This window comes from Macaca nemestrina, chromosome 14, assembly GCF_043159975.1.
Source record: "Macaca nemestrina isolate mMacNem1 chromosome 14, mMacNem.hap1, whole genome shotgun sequence".
NCBI classification, from domain to species: Eukaryota; Metazoa; Chordata; class Mammalia; order Primates; family Cercopithecidae; genus Macaca; species Macaca nemestrina.
Window position 1 is genome coordinate 19597124 of NC_092138.1, and position 21313 is coordinate 19618436.

A 21313-nucleotide genomic window follows, 5' to 3' on the forward strand; every position below is an offset into this window, starting at 1 on the left:
GTGGAGTCTGGGGAATATTAAAAATGGTTAGCTGGTTACGAGGTGTCATTTGATTATAAGGAAAGAACAGGAGTGTTTTTTGAAGGTGAGTTTTAATGAGAGAGGTCTATAAAAGTTAGTCCTTATTATTCCCCCATCTTCGATACACATTTATGTCAAGTATATGTGTGCGAATCTCAGGCCTGCTGCAATTCTTGTAGCTCAAAGGGAGAAATAAAGGAATGTACAGAAGATCTTTGTTATTTATGCAATGAAATAAAGCAATCTCTGGCTGTGCAAGCACCTATAAAATATGCTGGAATTAAATCCCCCCAATATGCTTCTGGGAGAAAAAAAATGCAAGCAGATCTGGAAGGCACATGTCACTTTCAAAACCCAGGATACCTCCTGAGGTTTGATGTCTTAACCCTCAGCTACGAATGTGTGTGGTTTCATTGTAGGTATTTGTAAAGCTTAAAATCTCTAATTTTCTGATGACCTTGAGCTTCTTGAGAAATGGGGGGGACGTTCTATCAATGAAGAGCTGGGAGTTTTTGTTTCTATGAAGCAGGACTAATTGTACCCCAGAGTAAAAGATAGAAAATGAATATCCCACAATTCAAAATCGCAAAACCATGACAACCCTGAGTTGTCAATGCTCAAAAGTTATCATCTGCACCTAAGAAGCCTAGGGGATGAGATATACATTCTTCACTCACCTGATTATTACATCCCCATATTCCCTGGAGCTTCCAGCTTTCCCATGCCTTGCCAATACTGTAGCGCGCCTTTTTTTTTTTATGGTGTGGAAGTTTTACACAAAGTGTACTTCTCTACTGGGAGTGGGGCGGGTGCGGCCTCCTTTACAATACTTGGAATAAGGCAGGTGATGGTGAGCAAAAAGAAGAAAAAGAATCATCCCCCAAAAAATGAAAAATTACAAGACACAACTTTGCCACTTAGGAATCTTTTGTGATGTTGGACAAGGTCTTGGCCACTCTCTGCTCTATATGAGGAGTCAGTAAGCTTTTTCTTAAGAAGCCAGATAGTAAATGGTGGAGGCTTTGTGGGTCACGCTATCTCTGTTACAAATGCTCATTGCTGCCATTGTGGCACAAAGCAGCCATAGACAATACGTAAATGAATGGCATGGCTGTGTTCAAATGAAACTTGAACTTAAAAAAGTAGTTGGTGAGCCAGATCTGGTCCACAGAGCCAGCCTCTGCTGTGGATCCCTTCTCTATAAAATTGGTGTACTAAGAGGAGATGAGATTTAGCACTCTTTACTACTGAACACATTAAACTCGCTAACAAACGGGACAGTGCTTTTACTTGAGAAAGCAAAAGACACCAGGGATGGAGGTTCATGCCTATAATCCAGCATTTTGGGAGGCCGAGGTGGGAAAAGCACTTGAGCCCAGGAGTTTGAGACTAGCCTGGGCAACATAGTGAGATCCTGTGATATAGTTTGGCTGTGTCCCCTCCCAAATCTCATCTTGAATGGTAGAACTCATGATCCCCACATGTGGCAGGAGGGACCTGGTGGGAGGTAATTGAATCATGGGGGCAGTTTCCCGCATGCTATTCTTGTGATAGTGAGTTCTCACGAGATCTGATGGTTTTATAAGGGGCTTCCCCCTTTGCTCAGCTCTCATTCTTCTCCTTCCTGCCGCCCTGCGAAGAAGGATGTGTTTGCTTCCCCTTCCACCATAATTGTAAATTTGCTGAGGCCTCCTCAGCCATGTGAACCGTGAGTCAATTAAACCCCTTTCCTTTATAATTACCCTGTGTTGGGTATGTTCTTACAGCAGTGTGAGAACGGAGTAATACACTCTGTCTCTACAAATAATTTTAAAGGTTAGCCAGGCATGGTGGTACATGCCTGTGGTCCCGGCTACTCCAAAGGCTGAGGTGGGAGGATCTCTTGAGACCAGGAGAAGTCATAGTTACAGTGAGCTATGATCATGCCACTGCACTCCAGCCTGGGCAACAGTGTGAGAACCTGTCTCAAAAAAAAAAAAAAACAAGATGGAAAGCCAAAGACAATAGAAAAAAAATTCACAAGACAATGATAATTACCCTCAAGGTGATGTTTGATGAGTATATTTATCTTCTCTCAATAAAATGAAAAAGCTACACCACTGCAGTGGCAACAGTTTATCAATCCACTCAGCCAATGTTTTATGATTATATGTTTTAAGATTTAGCACAGCTATCTCCTCTTGAAGTTCTTTACGAACTCAGGAAATACATTACATACTTTCTCACAAAGTTGAAAGGGTGGGAAAGTGGTAAGGTGTATCAAGATTGCTTAAGAAGAAAAATTTCTAGGTAGAAACAGAAAGTTGCCCTCGGGCAGGCCTTTTTCTTTCTTACTAAGAGACAGGGCTCTATGGCACAGGCGATAGTGCAGTCATGTGATCATGGCTCACTGCCACCTCAAAGTCCTGGACTAAAGCAATCCTCCCACCTCAGCCTCCCAAGTAGCTAGGACTATAGGTGCCAGCCACTACACCTGGCTAACTTTTTAAAATTTTTTGTAGACACAGGGTCTCACTGTGTTGCCCAAACTGGTCTCAAACTCCTGGGTTCAAGTGATCCTCCCACCTTGGCCTCCCAAAGTGCTTGGATTATAGATGTGAGTCACAACACCCCCCAGGCAGGTCATTTTTGAATGCTTGAGCAGCCCTTCCCAATAATATAAATGCAAGATGAATAAGTGTGAAGTATGTATTATTTATTAGGGTACAGCAAGAACTTGGGGCTGGATCTTCCTTTTGGATAGCAGGGATATACCATTACATAAGGAACATATCAGGCAGGATCAGTAAGGCTGTGCTGCAATAACAAGTAACCTACATCCCTCCATGGCCTAAAAACCAACAAAGAGGTAGGAAGGTCACAAGCTCAAGAGATCCAGACCATCCTGGTCAACATAGTGAAATCCCGTCTCCACTAAAAATACAAAAATTAGCTGAGTGTAGTGGTGCAAGCCTGTAGTCCCAGCTACTCAGGAGGCTGAGGCAGGAGAATCGCTTGAACCCAGGAGGCAGAGATGGCAGTGAGCCTAGATCACGCCACCGTACTCCAGCCTGGCGACAGAGCAAGACTCCATCTCAAAAAGATAAAAATAAAATAAAAAATAATTTAAAAAGAAAAAAAACACTACACAACAAAGGTTATTTTTTGCTTCCATGCTACATTTACATCTGGGGTCTGCAAGATGGCTCCGTCCATTGTAGGCATTTCTGTACCCCCACTAACGGCAGCACAATCTTGACACAGGCTTCCATAATCCAAAAGGCAGAGGAAAAGCAATCACGGAAAACTTTGCACAGACTCCTAAAAGTGGCACACATTGCACTTCCACCCACATTTCATTACCAAAGCAAGTCACAAGGCCAAGCCTCTTCTAGCCCCTGAAAGTCATCTCTTGTGGCCTTTCACGCCACCTGCCCGTCACCTGCAGCTGACCTCAGCTCACTTAATAGATTCTAATCAGACTGAAGTAATAGCTCAGTCCAAAGACTGGAGTATACCTTTGTTTCCAGCAACTCTCCTTTCCTCTTTCTGATATATCTGCCCTGCCTAGGTGACCTTCACAGCCAGCCACGTGGCACGTTGCCCCTAGAGCACGTGGCTTACACTGAAGAGCCTCAAAGGTTTGCACACAGGCTGTGTACTACAAGCTGTGTAGCCTTGGGCAAATCCCTTAATCTTTCTGTGCCTTGGTTTTCACATCTGTAAAGAGGAGGCTTAAATTAGTTAAACCTAAATTATCGCTACTAATGCACAGTCATTGCTGTAGTATCAGCCATTGCTATCACCTGCATCTAAACACTCTTCCACATTAGCATTTTTCATGCCACCCCGTGTAGCCTTCCTGAGACAATGATGATAATGAACTATTTATTGAGCAACTATTATATACTTGTAGATTAACATATTTAATCTCTCATTCATATATATGTGTGTGTATATATATGAATTTAATCTCCACCAGAGCTCTAGAAAGTAGACACATGGCTGGGCACAGTGGTTCACACCTGTAATCCTAGCACTTTGGGAGGCCAAGATGGGTGGATCACGAGGTCAGGAGTTCAAGACCAGCCTGGCCAAGATGGTGAAACCCTGTCTCTACTAAAACTACAAAAAATTAGCCGGGCGCGGTGGCAGGTGCCTGTAATCCCAGTTACTCGGGAGGCTGAGGCAGGAGAATCACTTGAACTCGGGTGGTAGAGGTTGCAGTGAGCCGAGATCGTGCCCCTGCCCTTCAGCCTGGGTGACAGAGTGAGACTCTGTCTCAAAAAAAAAAAGGAAAGAAAGAAAGAAAGTGGACACACGTGTGCCCATCTTACAGATAAGGAAATGGGTTAAGAAACTTGCCCAGATGCATAGCTAGAAAACTGATTCAGGACTCTGAAGAGCTTGTGTTCTCTCACTAGATTGTGCTGCTTCTCCCTTTCCCTGACTGAGCCAAACAGAGCAAGAGGAGAGGCGGTGGTGAGAGAGAGGAGACCTCCTTAACTGATGAATCCTTCTACGAAAATAAAGACGGGGGAAGGGGAGGCAGGAGAGAGGAGGAGGAGGAGACTGCATTTCCAGCTCTTTGAAAGGTGACTGTTTCTTCTCTCTTTATTCCCTGAGGATTGGTAGCTTTGCTGTTTCACACCAGGAGAGGACAAACACATCCCCTGTGAACGTCTGTCTAAAGCTCATCTCAGTCCTCTCCACGCTGCAGCCTCCGCAGCACGTTCTGAGAGACCCTCAGAGAACCTTCTTCCCCTCGCCAGCTTTCCTCCCCACTGGAGACACACACTCATCTGGATTTAACATCCATCCCAGAGAGCTTCAAAACAAAGCAGCCCGACCAACTGAAACCTCTTTGAAAGGTCCCAGAGGATGTGTGTGCCGCAGGCTTGGCCGAGACCCCGGCAGCCCGGAGCAAGGGCCTGTGGTCCAGGCCTGAATTCTAGTCCTGACTGTCACTGGCTCACTGGGGCAAAACTGCAACTCCTTCCGACTCTAAACGGCAAGTTCCAGATCTAACCTCTTCCCTGATTAGATGTTCCAAACCTACCTTGTTAAGCTCTGGAAAATCCCAGTAAAATGGAGCACAGCATTGTTACTGTGAAATAGTGCTCTTGCCTTCACTTTTTTCCTTTGAGTCAAATCGACTAACGTTAATGGAGGAGAGAAATGGTTTGTTGGTCTCAAATATCCAAATAATTGGGTAAATGTCATTGAGACGCAGAAAAGACAACAGCCAAGTTTTGAGAGATTCACTGCATATAATACAAAGCAAAGCTCCTGTCCTGAAAGTAGCATAAGAAGAAAAGCAAGGCGAAGAAAGAGAAGATTCTGTGCCAAAATGAAATGAGAAGGTGTACATGACAAGGCGTGAAAGCCATCCAGCATACACCAACAGTCACCTAATGCCTGGCCATGATAGGGCAGCTATGGTGCTATCCATGTCCTCAGACTTTAATTACCACTCTCCTTAAGTTCCGAAGTTAAGCACATTCTCTCTCAGACAGGGGAAGACCTCTGTCGAGCACCTACTCCATATCAGGCCCTATGGCAGGTGCTTACATACTTTATGTCACAGATTCCTCACTCCCATCCTGTAAAGAAAAGTACCCCTGTCCTTAGTTTTCAGACTGAGAATCTCAAGTTTGTAGAGGTCACCATGACTGCGAAGCCACTCAGCCAAGCAGAGGCAGATTTGAAGTTCAGGTCTCCAATGCCAAACACAGATATATCAGACCCTGTCTCCAACCACGCTGTCTTGTAAAAGGGCTGATGTTACATGCGACAAACAATTAGAAAACAATATAGGGTATAGTGGACATCAGTTATTTTTGCTGCTCAAAATCCATTTACCACTCTTTTGATTAAATAGAAGCCAGTGCCCAGTGGGCATATTCTGGTGCTGTCTCTACTTTCCAGGCTCAAGGGGTAGAAAATTGTGATCCCACCTGGCCATTGGCACCCTGATCTCCACCAACCACAGGGCCAGCTTCAGGAACAGCTGGATCCACCTGCTCCAATGAAACAGGTCTGGTCTATGTGGCCTTGGCTCCCATGTCAGGCAGCTGTTCCCACAAAGTAGCAAAGATCGTCACCAACAGTTATAAGCACATAACCTACCAGTTTAGCAACCCCAACAGATTTCTTTTGAAATACTTCTTTCCCCAAAACTCCAATAAAAGTCCTGAGCTGACTATGAATTGACCACTTTTAGTCACGTCCCTTTCTTAGAACCAACAGCGTTGCCAGGTAAAATACAGGATGTCTCACTAAATTTGAACTTCAGATAAACAATACATTGCTTTTAGCATAAGTATGTTCCATGCAAAAGACATATTAATAATAGTAATAATAAACATAACAACAGTAAAAAAAAAAAAAATCCTGGTTGCTTATCTGAAATTTAACTGAGTGTTTTGGTTTTTGCTGTTGATGTTTTGCTAATTCTGGCAACTCTAAGAGTCAATCAACACAGCCAAGAGAGGTGGAAGAGCGTACCTTTAGGCCACAGCTGGGAGACACACCCACCCCACAGCAGCAAAGTAGGGTCACCTCATCTAAGCCACATGGGCTGATACGGGGAGAAGGGTAGGTCCCCAGAAGAAAACCAGGTACTCCTCCAAGGATGGGGGGGATCGATGTTGAGAAGCCAAGACAACAGATGTGCACTAGAATTGAAGTGGGTGCCTCTAAGGAAAAGGAGCATATGTTTTTGGCAGAGGTGAGGGGCCTGTGGACCAGCTGAGTGGGGAAAAGAGACAGCCCGAGCCCACTCCTCCTCAACCTTCCAAGTTTGTGTTTTCACCCACACACATTTGCCAGATTGCTTGAAAACGGCAACAGCTGTGGAAACTGACAGTTTACAGTTGCGATAAATCGCATTAGTAAAGTATTTCAATTAAAGTGATATCTAACTAAAAAACAAGAAGGCGTCTCTGAACAAATAAATTAGTCCTTCAGTTTGTGGAGCCTTTGTGTGGAAGATCTCAGCAATTACCTACTCTCCTATTGTCCTGCTTTTCTCCAGGAGAGGGCCTGCCACCGGGTGTGGCGATGCTTCATTGTTTCCAACCAGGAAGGGGCGAAGACTAAGGATGCATGCAAAAACACAAAATCTGTAACTAGGCATTTATTTCATTCCCTTTTGGGTATTTCTCAAGCACTGAAATCCAAACTTAGTCTCAGATTTGCTGTAATTTCCCTCATTGTGTTTCAGGAGAGAAGGCATTCAAGACCTCCCTGTGGGGTCCGCCTGTCCGGCCCCATCAGCAGGGTGGCCAGGCCCCACAGGGCTGTGTTGCTTTCCCAAGCCAATTCATCTACATCTGTAACATTTTAAAAGGAACTCAGGGGCATGTCTTCCCCAGCAGATGCTTTTTCCTCAGTTTAGGGTTTAGAAAGTCATTCTCCTGCACAAAATGAATGGCCCAGAGACTCACTGAGCCCCTTGTTCTCCCAGGGTCAGGGCCAGCATAACCCCCAGACCGCAGGGGCCCAGGGCCCTACAATGGGCTCCGGGCCTTCACCTCCCTCCCCTCCCCACCCCTCCTCCCCACGAAATCACATCCCCCTCTCCAAATTCTCCACTTGAGCTTAATTTTCAGCAGATCCATTACCCTGCCAGTTAGTAATTCAGGACTAATTAGGTGATTGCTTTCATTTATGGTAGCAATTGGGAAGGGGGATGAAATGGCATTGCCCCTATTCTTGTTGGAAAAATAAATTACGCCCATTGTTACTGGAGATCCTATTTTTCCCCCAATCAAGCAAATTAGCAGCTTGGTTCATTTTCCCAGCATTCACTCCTCAGCAGACGGCAGCGCCCTGGAATGTGGCTTAGAGCTGTGTGGTCAGTGCAATTGTTTGGAGCTGTTTGTGCCAATAATGATAGGAGCCGGCTGTCTCCCAAAGGACGAGTGGCACTTGTCTTCCTTTGCCCAAGGAGTTGTTGCGACCGGCCGCCAGGCCGGGCTTCTCAGGAAGACGTACACCGCCATCTAGTGGCCACTGGGGATAACTGCAAAGCGTTCATTCCCTGCGTTTGCTTCTGGTCAGTGAGGACAAGCAATTATGATTCCAGTAAGTTACTAAAAATAGGGTGAATTCTTTCAATCTCCAGGAGTGAGGAAATGTTTGCCTCAATAGCTGTAATGAAAGTACAATTCAAGGCTTGCATAACGTCTCTTTTCTGGGTAGCTCTCCTCGGTACTGATTTTCTGGTCCAAAACAGGACTGTTGGCATGGTATGAGCGAGTGAGGTGGGGCCGTTCTCCCGCGCTCATGTCTAAACAGAGGACTGAGAGTGTCAGCACCTCCAGGCAAGTGGCTCCTTTATCTCAGCAGCCTCTCCATTATCACCCGTGTCTCACCATAGCCAGCCCATTTCCGAAGTGTGCGAAATAGAGACAATCAAAAGCTGGCTTGCCCACACCCAGGGGCACAGCCACTTCCTAGTGGAAGTCAGAGCCCAACCAAATCCGAATACTTCTTTCCACTCTGGGTGCTAAGGGGGTGCTCATTCTCCACCCCTTGACAACACATACTTTCATGTCTTTTTTCTTCCCACTCATTCTACTTACAGAAACAACACATTTGTCTCTCCCTGGTTTACAACGAGAACCATGATTTGCCTGGGGTTTGTGAACAGGAAGGAGAGCAGTGGGGGAACAAATACATCACAGTATGGGTGGGTTTCAGTCAATAGTTCTCTACCACGGGCGATTTTGCTTCCCCACCACCTCCCAGGTGCGACCACCTAAAATGTCCCACCCCTTGGGACATTTTAGGTTGTCACAACTTGGGAGGTCACTAAATGCTGTCCAATACCCAGGAAAGTCCCCCCATCACAAAGAATTACTCAGCCCAAAATGTCAGTCGTGCTGAGGTTGAGGAAGCCTGGTTTAGGGTAACAAAAGACTGCCCTCCAGTAACGGGTTTAGGGTAACACTGATTGTCCTCAAATGAGCCACACTGCAGAGACGAGATAATTCACCCTCTCCCAAGTCAGTATTTACCACCTTTTTTCTTGTAGACTCTTCCATTTTAAACATAATTTAGCTGTCTTTTTAAATTTTTTTTTTCTTTGTGCCACTGGGAAGAGAAAGGATTGAAACGGGGGAGGGGAAGGCGACAGAAAAGGAGGATTAGAAGCATGACCTGTTTCTCCTGGAAGAGCTCGGCGCATTCCTCTCTCAGATGTGCTTTGTGACCGAGCAGGGTACAATTAAAAGCACAATAATTTGCTTGTTATTCAAGTCAGGCATTAGTCCGGGTAATGGCGTGCTTGGTGGAGAGATGGATTTCCTTGTTAGGAGCTAAGCACAGGATTAGCTGAATTCTCCATGGAGAAATCTTGATTTGTTCAAGGTCTTTCATGTTTTCTACAGAGAAGGGATTATGTCTTCTTAAAGAGGGGCCTTGCTTAAAAAGCTACAAAGTATAAGAAAAGGATTTAGGGCAGAGGGGCCTGTGGTTAAGTAGCTGAGGGGTATAGGGAATTTTAGAGCAAAGGATTATTTAAAGCCATAAAGTTCAAAAAATAATTGGTTTAGCACTATTGGGTCAGTGCCGGCAAGCGTGCGGTAAAGGCAGTTAAGCATGAGCTAATATTCATTTTACTTTGAGTAATTATTGCATGGATCCAGGAGAGAGATGCGAAAGGAAACATGCCCCCTCCTTGGCAATCAGAGAGGGCCTTGTTTTTAGTTTGCCTTACAGGCACACTTATATGTTGGGATGCCCAGAATCCACGCATCAAAAGGCCCTTATTACATAAAACACAGGAAAATTGTTCTCTCAGAACAGAACAGCACATGCCGTGCTATCCCAGTGACCAAGAAGAAACCACTATTAGTGTTAACTCTATCGATTTCATCAGCCAGAGAGGACATGAAGTAAAACAATCCTGACTGCACCCAATGCCCCTGCCTAAGTCTAGGGGAGCAGTTCTCAACCAGGGGCAACCCTGTTCCCCAGGGGACACTTGGCAATGGCTGGAGACATTTTTAGTTGTCACTACTGGGAAGGTGCTGCTGGCTTCAAGGGTGCAGAGGCCAGGGATGCTGCATAACATCCTACAATGCACAGAACAGCCCTCACCACAAAGAATTGTCTAACCCAAAATGTCAACACTCCTGAAATTGAGAAATCCTGGTCTAGACAGAGGCGATGTTTTACTTTTGGTTAGGTAAAGGATTTCAGAATTCTCCCTTCCCCACTTCCATAACTGATGATTATCACATGACCATAATTATCGTTGACTACCACACTTTTCTTCCCCTTTTCAACACTGGGCCTTGTTACAATTCTGGAAATAAAGTGCTGTCGAGGGAAACTTGCCCTCGGTAAGCCAGGGCCATCCGAGACTTGTGGTTGTGCCTCCCTGCTCCTTCCACAATGGACACACACCCAAGAAGAATGCTGCCTTCTCTGCAGTTTCCCCAGATTCTGAATTTTGAAGACTTTTCTTCCCTTTTCTAAGATTACTGTTCCTCCCTGCATGACGAATGTTCAGTTAAATCATTTGTCCTGCAGCTTTAAAGGAGTTAAGAGCCCACAGCTTCGAGATATCCATTTTCTCCCTGGTGACTGATGGTTCTCGTCCCGAGGGCGGTGAACGCCTGGGACAGGAGCTTCCACAAATCTAGTTAAAGCCAAAGGGCTGTGAATCAGGACCATTCCAAGGCATAGCCATCAACTCTCCGGGAGATCCTCAAGGATGTACTTAACCTCCATCTACAGGAGGAGATGGGGAAGACAGAGGGTTTCAGAAGGGGAGTTAGAGGGCACCTGGAGAATTAAAGGCGGACACACTAAAACTAAGCCCTGCCCCTGTTGCCTTGCACAGATCAACACCCCAGGTCCCTCCAGCCAGCCCTTCTCTGCAGCCTCTCTAAGCTCATCTCTCTGCCTTGCCCTCACTCCCATTCGGTACATTCTCAGTGCAGTCGTCACCGTGATCCTGAAAATCTCAAGTCTGATCATGTCACTTCCAAACACTCAAAACCGCCCCCGAAACGCTCCCATCTTGCTCCAAGTAAAAGCAAAATCCCTTCTTTTCACTCTCTCTCCCTTCCTTCCTCCATCCTCCTCCCCTCCCTCCCTCTCCTCCCCACAACACACTCCTGCTTCTCCTGCCTCATCTTCCATTCTTCACCTACCTCAGTCTTCTCACTTATTCTGCCCTTGCCTAGAATATTCTTCCTCTCCATATCTTCTGGGGCTGTTCCCTCAAATCTGCCCAGATGTCCCCTTCTCGTCGGAGGCACTCCACTTCCTCTTTCGTGCTTTATTTCTCCACCACCCTTCTCATCTTGTAATATGCTGAGAGCTTTAGTTATTTCTGAGACCTTACCCCACCCCACCCCTCACTCCCAGATTGCAAGGGCAGGATCTTTGTAGACTTTGTTTTCACTAGTATAGCTAGGACTAAGTATAGTGCCTGACCCCAGGGAGGCACTGAAATATTTGCTGAATAACTGAGCAAATGGACCAGGCTACTTTGTTTCAGAAGCTCTATCATGAAAGTTTCCATCTGCCTCAGCTCTGCCAGTGGACTGGGGAACAGCAAGCTAACAATGAATCCGCTCTCAAGTGTGAATGACAACAACGCTCACTATGCCTCCTGGAGGCATTTGTGTTGCTTGTTTTTTAATTGTAGCAAAATGTACAAAACAAAATGTACATCTTAACCATTTTTAAAGTACAGCCCAGCAGTGCTAGTTCATTCACATTGTTGTGCAACCCATCTTCAGAACTTTTTCATCTTGCAAAACTGAACCGCTGTATCTACTGACCAATAACTCTGTATTCCCCACTCCACATCCCCTGTCAACCACCTTTCTACTTTCCGAAAATTCTGCAGAAGTGCAGCTGAAGTCACATGGAAGACTTTAAGGAATGTTCTCTGCCACCTTTGTTTTCTCCCTCTTTCTTCATATAGCCTTCCCTTCCCCCACCCCATTCCTCCAGTGACATGTCTGGGGTAGAATAAAGTAAGGAAGCCACTTCCCCCTCAGTTCCTATGGTAACACAAATGACCATTCCAGCATCAAGTACCCTCCAAATACTCGGAGAAACAGTTTGCCTAATTTGGAGAAAGCAGCATTATTAAATTCCTAACTGGAGAAAAATTCCATTCGAACCTTGCTAGGATTCAGGTTCAAATTTGCATAATCACAAAGCTCATGTTCATGGACACTCTAGCCTCTATTGTTTTTTTATGATATAGAAATTCTGGGAAAGGAAGGTCATCTCTGTTAATTAGAAAATCATACCTTTGGAGTCTCAATTTATAAGATGAAAATGGACAGGCACAGTGCATTTCCAACATTAGTCCTGAAAAAATTTTCCATGCTACTTTACATGAAAATAACACATAGAACATATGAAAGCAGTGCAGCTGTGATTGAAATGAGGGCAAGAGGCCCCCAACCCTGCCTGCTTGGCAATTCCCTCTTATACCTTGACTTCTGGCCCTGCAAAGAGGTCCCCAAGGGCCATCCCCAGGCCTTGCAAGATTCAGCCCAGGATTGATCTGGATGACCCTGGGCTCCCTTCTAGCTCAGTACGTTTTTGTTTGCACAACTGTCTTTTCTAGACTCTAATTTCTTAAGAGTTCTTGACAATAGAGCCAATCACAGATCTCCATTTCACCATAGGGCTAGCATTGCCAAGAGAACACCAACATTTGTTTCATGCTTGTCCTAAGAGATTAACTGATTAAATTAGCATAATTTACGGGGTAATATACCACACTGGATGTCAGGAACTCCAACATTCTGCCATTAAACATTTGAATGACCTTCGGCAAGGAGATTTCACCTCTCCAGACCTTTAATTTCTCCTCCTCAAATAAGAGAGATGGACTACATCAACATTTCCTAAAGCATGGTGTTTGTATCACTAGGGAAATTACACAAAAGGTAGAACAAAGATAAATGCTTTAATATTAAATATTTTTCTACCAAACATAAAAATAAATACGTAAGTAGCCCACCATCAGCCCCATGATTTTTTGGATATTATTGCTACCACAGGGCTAAAGTGGGTGGTACCATGATGATCACATCACACACAAGCAAGGCAAGACCTCGGTGCTTGCACATGCTGTGAAGGTTTCAAACCTTAGAAATTGTCCCTTTTTCCCAAGCTGTCCAGAAGAATCAACGACACAGATGAAATGGATTGTCAGGGTGGATTTTCATATACTGAACTTTCATGTGCATTGCTGGAAAGACCTTAACAATGCATCAAAGCATCACTTCTGATGAACTGTGAATGGACCCAACATGGTGGCTCACACCTGTAGTCCCAGCACTTTGAGAGGCCGAGGCAGGTGGATCACGAGGTCAAGAGTTCAAGACCAGCCTGGCCAAGATAGTGAAACCCAGTCTCTACTAAAAATACAAAAAAGTAGCCAGGTGTGGTGGCAGGTGCCTGTAATCCCAGCTGCTCAGAAGGCTGAGGCAGGGAATTGCTTGAACCCAGAAGGCAGAGGTTGCAGTGAGCCAAGATGATGCCACTGTACTCCAGCCTGGGCAACAGAGCAAGACTCCATCTCAAAAAAAAAAAAAAAAAAAAAAAAATTTAAATGGTTAATGTAACAAATGACTGCAGTTTGGGAATCCCAACACTTGATTTTAAGGTTTCTCCCACCCCTAACAGTCTATGACATGTAACTTGCTTCTAGGAAGACCACTGTGTTCCATTCCTCCTTCATATCAGTCTTATATATAACCTGTGTTCGTCTCATTAAGAACAAATTTCCTAGTTCCAGAGGGGAAATTTGGAGCAGGCTCTTTGTGTGTAAATGAATGGGCCTTTACACAAAGATCACAGAGTTATGTACAGGCTTAAACATACACACACAAACATGCACACACACGCACACAAAAGTCAAGTCACATTCTGTCTTTGTGAAGTTAGGCCCAAAAGTTATTTACAGCATGATGCTAGACTTAGGGTGAGATTCTCACCTACTTAAGACTCTAGGCAAGACGGCTTTGGTCACTACCTGTCTATAAAGTTTGTGCAAAGTAGTGACTCTACTCTGCAGTGGCAATATCAAAAGAAAACTAGGACTTATAGGTGGTGAGCGGGAGATTCATACCAATGCATAAGCAATTTTTCTCACCATTTATGAGATATTTCATCATATAGGAGGAATCTAGGCACAAAGTGACACAAGTCAAAGATTTAAGCAACTCCAGTTTGGTTTATGTAGCAACTAAATCATAACATTCTTGGAGCTATTAGCTACCTACTCTATATTCAGTACTACCCTCAACCCAACTCAGTCTATGTAAGTTGCACTACACCCGCCCTGTTTGCAGTTTTGTTCACTCATTCATTCACCTATATTGTGTCTATTCCATGTGTGTCAAGCACTGGGGTTATCACTAAAAGCAGTACAGTCTGTGTCTAACTAGGAAGATACATGAAACACTTACATCCAAACACTGATTAAGTGTAAATACCAGTAGTAAAGACAAAAAAAAGAAGAGCATCTTAGAGGTGACCATGAAGGATGAGAGGGGGCTTCATGGGTGAAGTGAGCCCTAGGATGCATCTGAAGAACAGGTGGGATTTGGACAGTCTGCAAGGAAATGAGAACATTCCACCTGGGCCTATTATATTTATGGGACAGGGCAGACAGTGGAGCATGGAGTTTGGACCAAGAAGTAGATAGCGAATGTTTTAAAGGAGGCTTGGGTTGGGGAATTAGAGATCTTGAATGTATGGCTCTGGCATTTAAGCTTTATACCAAGGCACTAATATACTACAGAAGGATTTATTTCATTGCAAAGTAAGATGTGATGCCTTAAGAAAATAATTGAAAGAATTGGAGACCAGGATACTAGTTAAGGGACTACAGGGAGGACCCAATGTATGATGGTGTCTTAATCTACTGAGCTGCCACAATAGAATACTGGAGACTGGCTAGTTTAAACAATAGAAATGTATTTTCTCATAGCCTGGATGCTCAAAGTCCAAGATAAATGTCCCAGCAGGGTTGGTTTCTTCTGAGTCCTCTCTTTTTGGCCAAGAAACTGTCACCTTTTTGCTATGTTCTCAAATGGCATTGTGAAAGAGGGAAATGTGATTGTGAAAGATCAGAGCGCTCACTGGTGTCTCTTCTTCTTATAAGCACCTCAGTTTTACAGAATGAGGGTCCCACCTTTATGACCTCATTTAACATTTATTACCCCAAATATAGGCCCCATCTCCAAATACAGTGACATTGGGGGTTAGGACTTCAACGTATGAATTTGAGATGAGGAGAGGGCACATTTCAGTGTGGAACAAATGGCAAAAGCTTGAACTAAGGTAATCATGATGGAAAAGCAAGACGAACAAATGAGAATGACTCTGGAAAGCCAAATGCAAAATGTTTATGAAGGATAAAGAAGAATCAAAGAAAATGTTAATATTACCAACCCAAAGGCATGGAGGGATAGAGGTGTCTCCCAGAACAGAACCACCTCCTTGTGTGTCCGGAATTGGTTCCTTCTGCTGGGTTCTTGGGCTCACCGACTTCAAGCTCGAAGCCACGGACCCTTGTGGTTAAGTGTTACAGTTCTTAAAAATGGTGTGTCCAGAGTTTGTTCCCTCCAATGTTCAGATGTGTCCAAAGTTTCTTCCTTCCCGTGGGTTCATGGTCTCGTTGACTTCAGGAGTGAAGTCACAGATCTTCGCAATGAGTGTTACAGCTCTTAAAGATGGTGCATCCAGAGTTGTTTCTTCACAACTGTTCACGTTCTCGTTGATGTCAGTAATGAAGCTGCAGACCCTCGTGGTGAGTGTTACAGCTCATAAAGGTAGTGCAGACCCAAAGAGTGAGCAGCAGTAACATTTATTGTGAAGAGTGAATAGACAAAAGCCCCACAGTGTTGAAACCCACGCACCAGAATGGCCAGTGCTGCCTGGGTGGCCAGCTTTTATTCCCTTATTTGGCCCCACCCACACCCTGCTGATTGGTCCATTTTACAGGGCACTGACTGGTCCATTTTACAGGGCGCTGATTGGTCCATTTTACAGAGCACTGATTGGTGCGTTTACAATCCTTTAGCTAGACACAGAGTGTTGATTGGTGCATTTTTACAGAGTGCTGATTGGTGTATTTATAAACCTTTAGCTAGACACAGAGCACTGATTGGTGTGTTTTTACAGAGTGCTGATTGGTACGTTTACAAACCTTTAGCTAGATACAGAGTGCTGATTGGTACGTTTTTACAGAGTGCTGATTGGTGCGTTTACAATCCTTTAGTTAGACAGAAAAGTTCTCCAAGTCCCCACCCCACCCAGAAGCCCAGCTGACTTCACCCCTCACTTACAGGGCTTAATATGCCATTATCCTCTCTCCCCTCCCTCCTGCAGGGTGACCCATAGCATATTCCTATGCAACAACAGCCTGTTCTTTTTATTGTATGCGAATTGTTAGTACCAAGCATAACGAGTTTTCAGGATTCTGCAAGGGACTATAGAAGAATTGGGATGAAATTAAATGAGGTGACTTAGACTTCAGAAAAAAAAAAAAAGACAATAGTAAGCTCTGTTGAACAGGATAATGTTCAGTTTTTCAAAAGAGCTGCAACAGGCTGGACGCGGTGGCTCAAGCCTGTAATCCCAGCACTTTGGGAGGCCGAGACGGGTGGATCACGAGGTCAGGAGATCGAGACCATCCTGGCGAACACAGTGAAACCCCATCTCTACTAAAAAAAATACAAAAAAATAGCCGGGCGAGATTGCGGGTGCCTGTAGTCCCAGCTACTCGGGAGGCTGAGGCAGGAGAATGGCGTAAACCCGAGAGGCGGAGCTTGCAGTGAGCTGAGATCCGGCCACTGCACTCCAGCCCGGGCGACAGAGCGAGACTCCGTCTCAAAAAAAAAAAAAAAGCTGCAACATTCGTTCAGCAAGGCAAAGCCAGTTTCAAAATTGCACAGAAGTGCACTCAGCAAACCACCATCAGAAGCACTGAAGCCCCTTTCTCTGTAATCTCATTACTGAGCTGTCTGAGATCTAGTGATATTAGCCAGATCATTGAAATGTCCCAACTACCTAGCCATTGTTGTAGCTCTTCGACACTTAAACTAAAAGCTAATCCAATCAGAAATCTGAATGGTGTTCAGAAGCTGGCTTCAATTACACTTTCTAGGAGCAGACACTGAGATAAGGATTTGTATACTGCCTTAGTCAGATAAGGCTGCTAGAACAAAGTACCATAAACTGGGTGGCTTATAAACAACAGAAGTTTATTTCTCATAGTTCTGAAAGTCCCATATCAGTGTGCCCACCTGTGCCTACATGGTCAGGTTCTGGTGAGGGTCCTCTTCTAGGTTCCAGATTGCCATTTTAACATCGCATCCTCACCTGGTAAAAAGGGGGAAGAGGGCTCCTTGGCCTCTTCTTATAAGGGCACTAATCCCATCACGATGGCTCCAATCTCATGATCTCTCAAAGGCCCCACTTCCAAATAACATCAAACTGACAACTGGCTTTCAACATAGGAATTTTGGGGGGGAAACAAACATTCATTCCATACTGTGTACATGTGGTTTATTAAATACATGCTTCTCCAGGAGGCTGGCAAGTGACTGGAGGAAGCAGGACAGAAAACGGGGAAGCCAAGCAAGGGTGCATGCCAGGCAGGTCACACAGGGAGCTTCATCCTGATCCTTGCTCTCTGGGGGACACTCAATTGTCACTTATGCCTCATAGTTAGAGCAAGGGAGCTGGGCTTCCTTATTCCTTTCTCCACCTGTTTTAGGCCAGGGGCTGCACCAGAGTGATTTCTAGGCACTTTAGTCTCTCCTGGTGTTCAGGCAAATTCCAGCAGCCCAAGTAGTTTTTCTAAAAGGAGCCCCAGGTACCTACGGCTGTCAGTAAAAGCCCAACAAAGCCAGTGGGAACACACACAAAAGAAAGGTAAAAAAGAATTCAAGGGGACCTGGCAAGTACCTACATTATCTATTCCACACACCTTAATTTCATAATTCTACTAACATGTACGCCAAAGAAAAAGTCATGGATGGATGTGCACAAAGATTTAACTATAAATATATTAGTTGTAGAGCTCTTTTAAATGGATGTGTCAGCTAGCATACTTTTGGTGTCAAGCAACAAAAACATAACTCAAACTAGGTTCATTAGTAAAGGGAATCTGCTAGTTCACATACTGAAAACCTCAGAAGTAGTTCAAGTTTCCACCATAGTTATATATGGACTTACATCATATTCCACCAGTTATCCTAGCTCTGCCCTCTTCCATGTGCTGACTTTGTCCTTCGTTTCGCTTTCATATGACTTTAAAAAAATGGCTACAGCCATTATAGGAAGAGAGGGATTTTCTCTCCACCCAACCATAGAACACAAGTACTAAGCTTCATTACCACTGAATTAACATGGGTTCCTTTCTGAAAAAAAAAAAAAAATCACTATGGGAGTGGACACAGAGTTACACTGACTAACTTACACCACACAGGGCTAATAGGGGGAAGGGGAATCCCACCCAAACCACATAGTTAATTAACTATGCACAGAGGAATGTAATACAAAAATATGTTCGAAATGTGCTTTAATGTGGACTATAAAACTTTTGGTGCCCAGCACCACCAGCATGTAACTGCACCATACAGATATCTGGGGTGCAAAATCTGCCCTGCCTTCTGCAGCCAGCACTTGCTTGTACCATCAGGAGGCCTGAGGACAGAGCCACACTGTCCACCACCGATACCCACAAGCATTGTCTGGGGACCTGGAGATAGCTCTTGCCCTGCCTGCTGCCACTGGTGCAAATGCCATCCAGAGGCATAAGGATGGGCCAACCTCATCTATCACTGGCACCCATTCACACTTCCAGAGGCCTGAGGACCTACCTGCCAAGGCTGCCCCCACCACAATCAGTGCCTTCACATGCTATTCAGAGGCCCAAGCATTGGCCAGTCACTACTGCCACCATGGATACCATGCACACCACTCGGAAGCCCCATCATTCACCTGCTGGCCTGCCACTGCCACTGTTAGCACCCAGGCACACTACGTGGAGACTCAAAGACCATCTGACCCAAACCTACCACCTCCACCACTGGTGCCTGAGGACCAGGCTTCCTTGTACCCGCACCCCCAGCAGAGCCTTGCCACAGCTTCCACTAACAATCACAGCCTAAGCCACTGAGAAACTCAGATACAATACTCCAAAGAAAAATACTCTAAAGAAATCATATGAAAACTTTATCAGTGCACCCACCCATAATCATAGGCAAAGCCCTCTACCCAAACAGCACTATAAACAAATAATAAAAATAATTTCCCTATGAAAGTCAATCCATAAAATTGGAAGAAGCTACTGTTACACAGCTATTAACAAGAACCCCCCCAAAAAATGGAAAAGCAAGGAAATATGACACCTCCAAAAAACACAAGAATTCTCACTAACAGACACCAAAGAAAAGGAACTCTATGAAATGCCTGAAAAAGAATTCAAAATAATGATGTTAAAGAAACTTGGTGAGATACCAGAGAACACAGATTAAAAAATATAAGGAAATCAAGAAAACAATTCATGACAGAGTGAAAAATACTCAACAGAGATATTATAGATAAGAATCAAATCCTGGAACTGAAGAATTCAATGAATGAAATAAAAAACATAGTTGAGAGCTCCAAAAATAGATTAGATCAAGCAGGAGAATGAACATATAAACTTCAATACAGGTCTGTTAAAATAACCCATTCAGACAAAAAAAAAGGTGAATGAAAAAACAAAGAAAGTTTGTATGACATATGGGATACCATAAAGTATCAAATATGTAAACTTTAGGATTCCAGAAGGAGAAGGGAGAAAAGAAAATCTATTTAATAAAATAATATCTGAAAACTTGTCAAGTCTTGCAAGAGATATAGACATCTAGATTCAAAAACACTCAAAGATCCCCAAATAGATTAAACCCAAAAATATTTTCTACAAGGCACATTAGTCAAACTGTCAAATGTTAAAGATAATCCTAAAAACAGAAAGAGAAGCGTCAAGTGACATTAAAGGAATCTCCATCAGACTAACAGCAGATTTCTCAACAGAAACCTTACAGACCAGGAGAAAATGGGATAATACAGTCAATGTGCTGAAAGAAAACAACTGTCAACCAAAAATAGTATACCCAGCAAGGCTATCCTTCAAAAATGAAGGAGAAATAAAGTCTTTCCTAGACAAGCAAAAACTGAGGGAATTCATTACCACTAGAATGGACCTACAAGACATGCTGAAGGGTCCTACATCTGGAAATAAAAAGGCAGTATTTACCATCATAAAAACACACAAAAGAATAAAATTCACTGGTAGAGCAGATACACAAATGAGAAAAAGAGTCAAACTTTATCACTACAAAATCAACCAAAGTGTAAATGTAAATGATAAAAAAGGAAGAGAGGAACAAAGACTATCAAAACACAAGAAAACAATGAACAAAATAATAGAAATAAGTCTTCACCCCTATCAGTAACAACCCTGAATGTATAATAATTAAATTCACCAATTAAAAGATATATACTAACTGAATGGATTTTAAAAAAAAAAAAAAGACTCAATTACATAGTGCCTACTAGAAACTTACTTCACCTATAAAGACACATGTAGATTGAAAGTGAAAGAATGGAAAAAAGTATTCCATGCAAACAGAAACCAAAAACATTCCAGAGTAGCTATATTTCTATCAAACCAAATAGACTAAGTCAAAAGACATAAAAAGAGAGAAAGGTTATTACATAATGATAAAATTATCAATTCAGCAAGAGAATATAAACAATTATAAATATATGTGCCTAACACCAGAGTACCAGATATGTAAGGCAAATGTTATTAAAGAGATAGACCACATTACAATAAAGTTGAAAAGTTCAACATCCCACTTTCAGCATTAGACAAATAATCTAGACAGAAAATCAACAAAGAAACATTGGCTTTAATCTACACTATAGACCAAATACACCTAACAGACATTTATAGAACATTTCATTCAACAGTTGTAGAATGCACATTCTTCTCATCAGCAGATGGAGCATTCTCCAGGATAGACCGTATGTTAAGCTACAAAACAAGTATCAACAAATTTAAATTAAAATCATATCAAGGGTCTTCTCAGAACAAATAAAACTAGAAATCAGGCCAGGCATGGTGATTTACACCTGTAATCCCAGCACTTTGGGAAGCTGAAGCAGGTGGATCACTGAGGTCAGGAGTTCTAGACCAGCCTGGCCAACATAGTGAAACTCCATCTCTACTAAAAATACCAAAATTAGCCGGGCATGG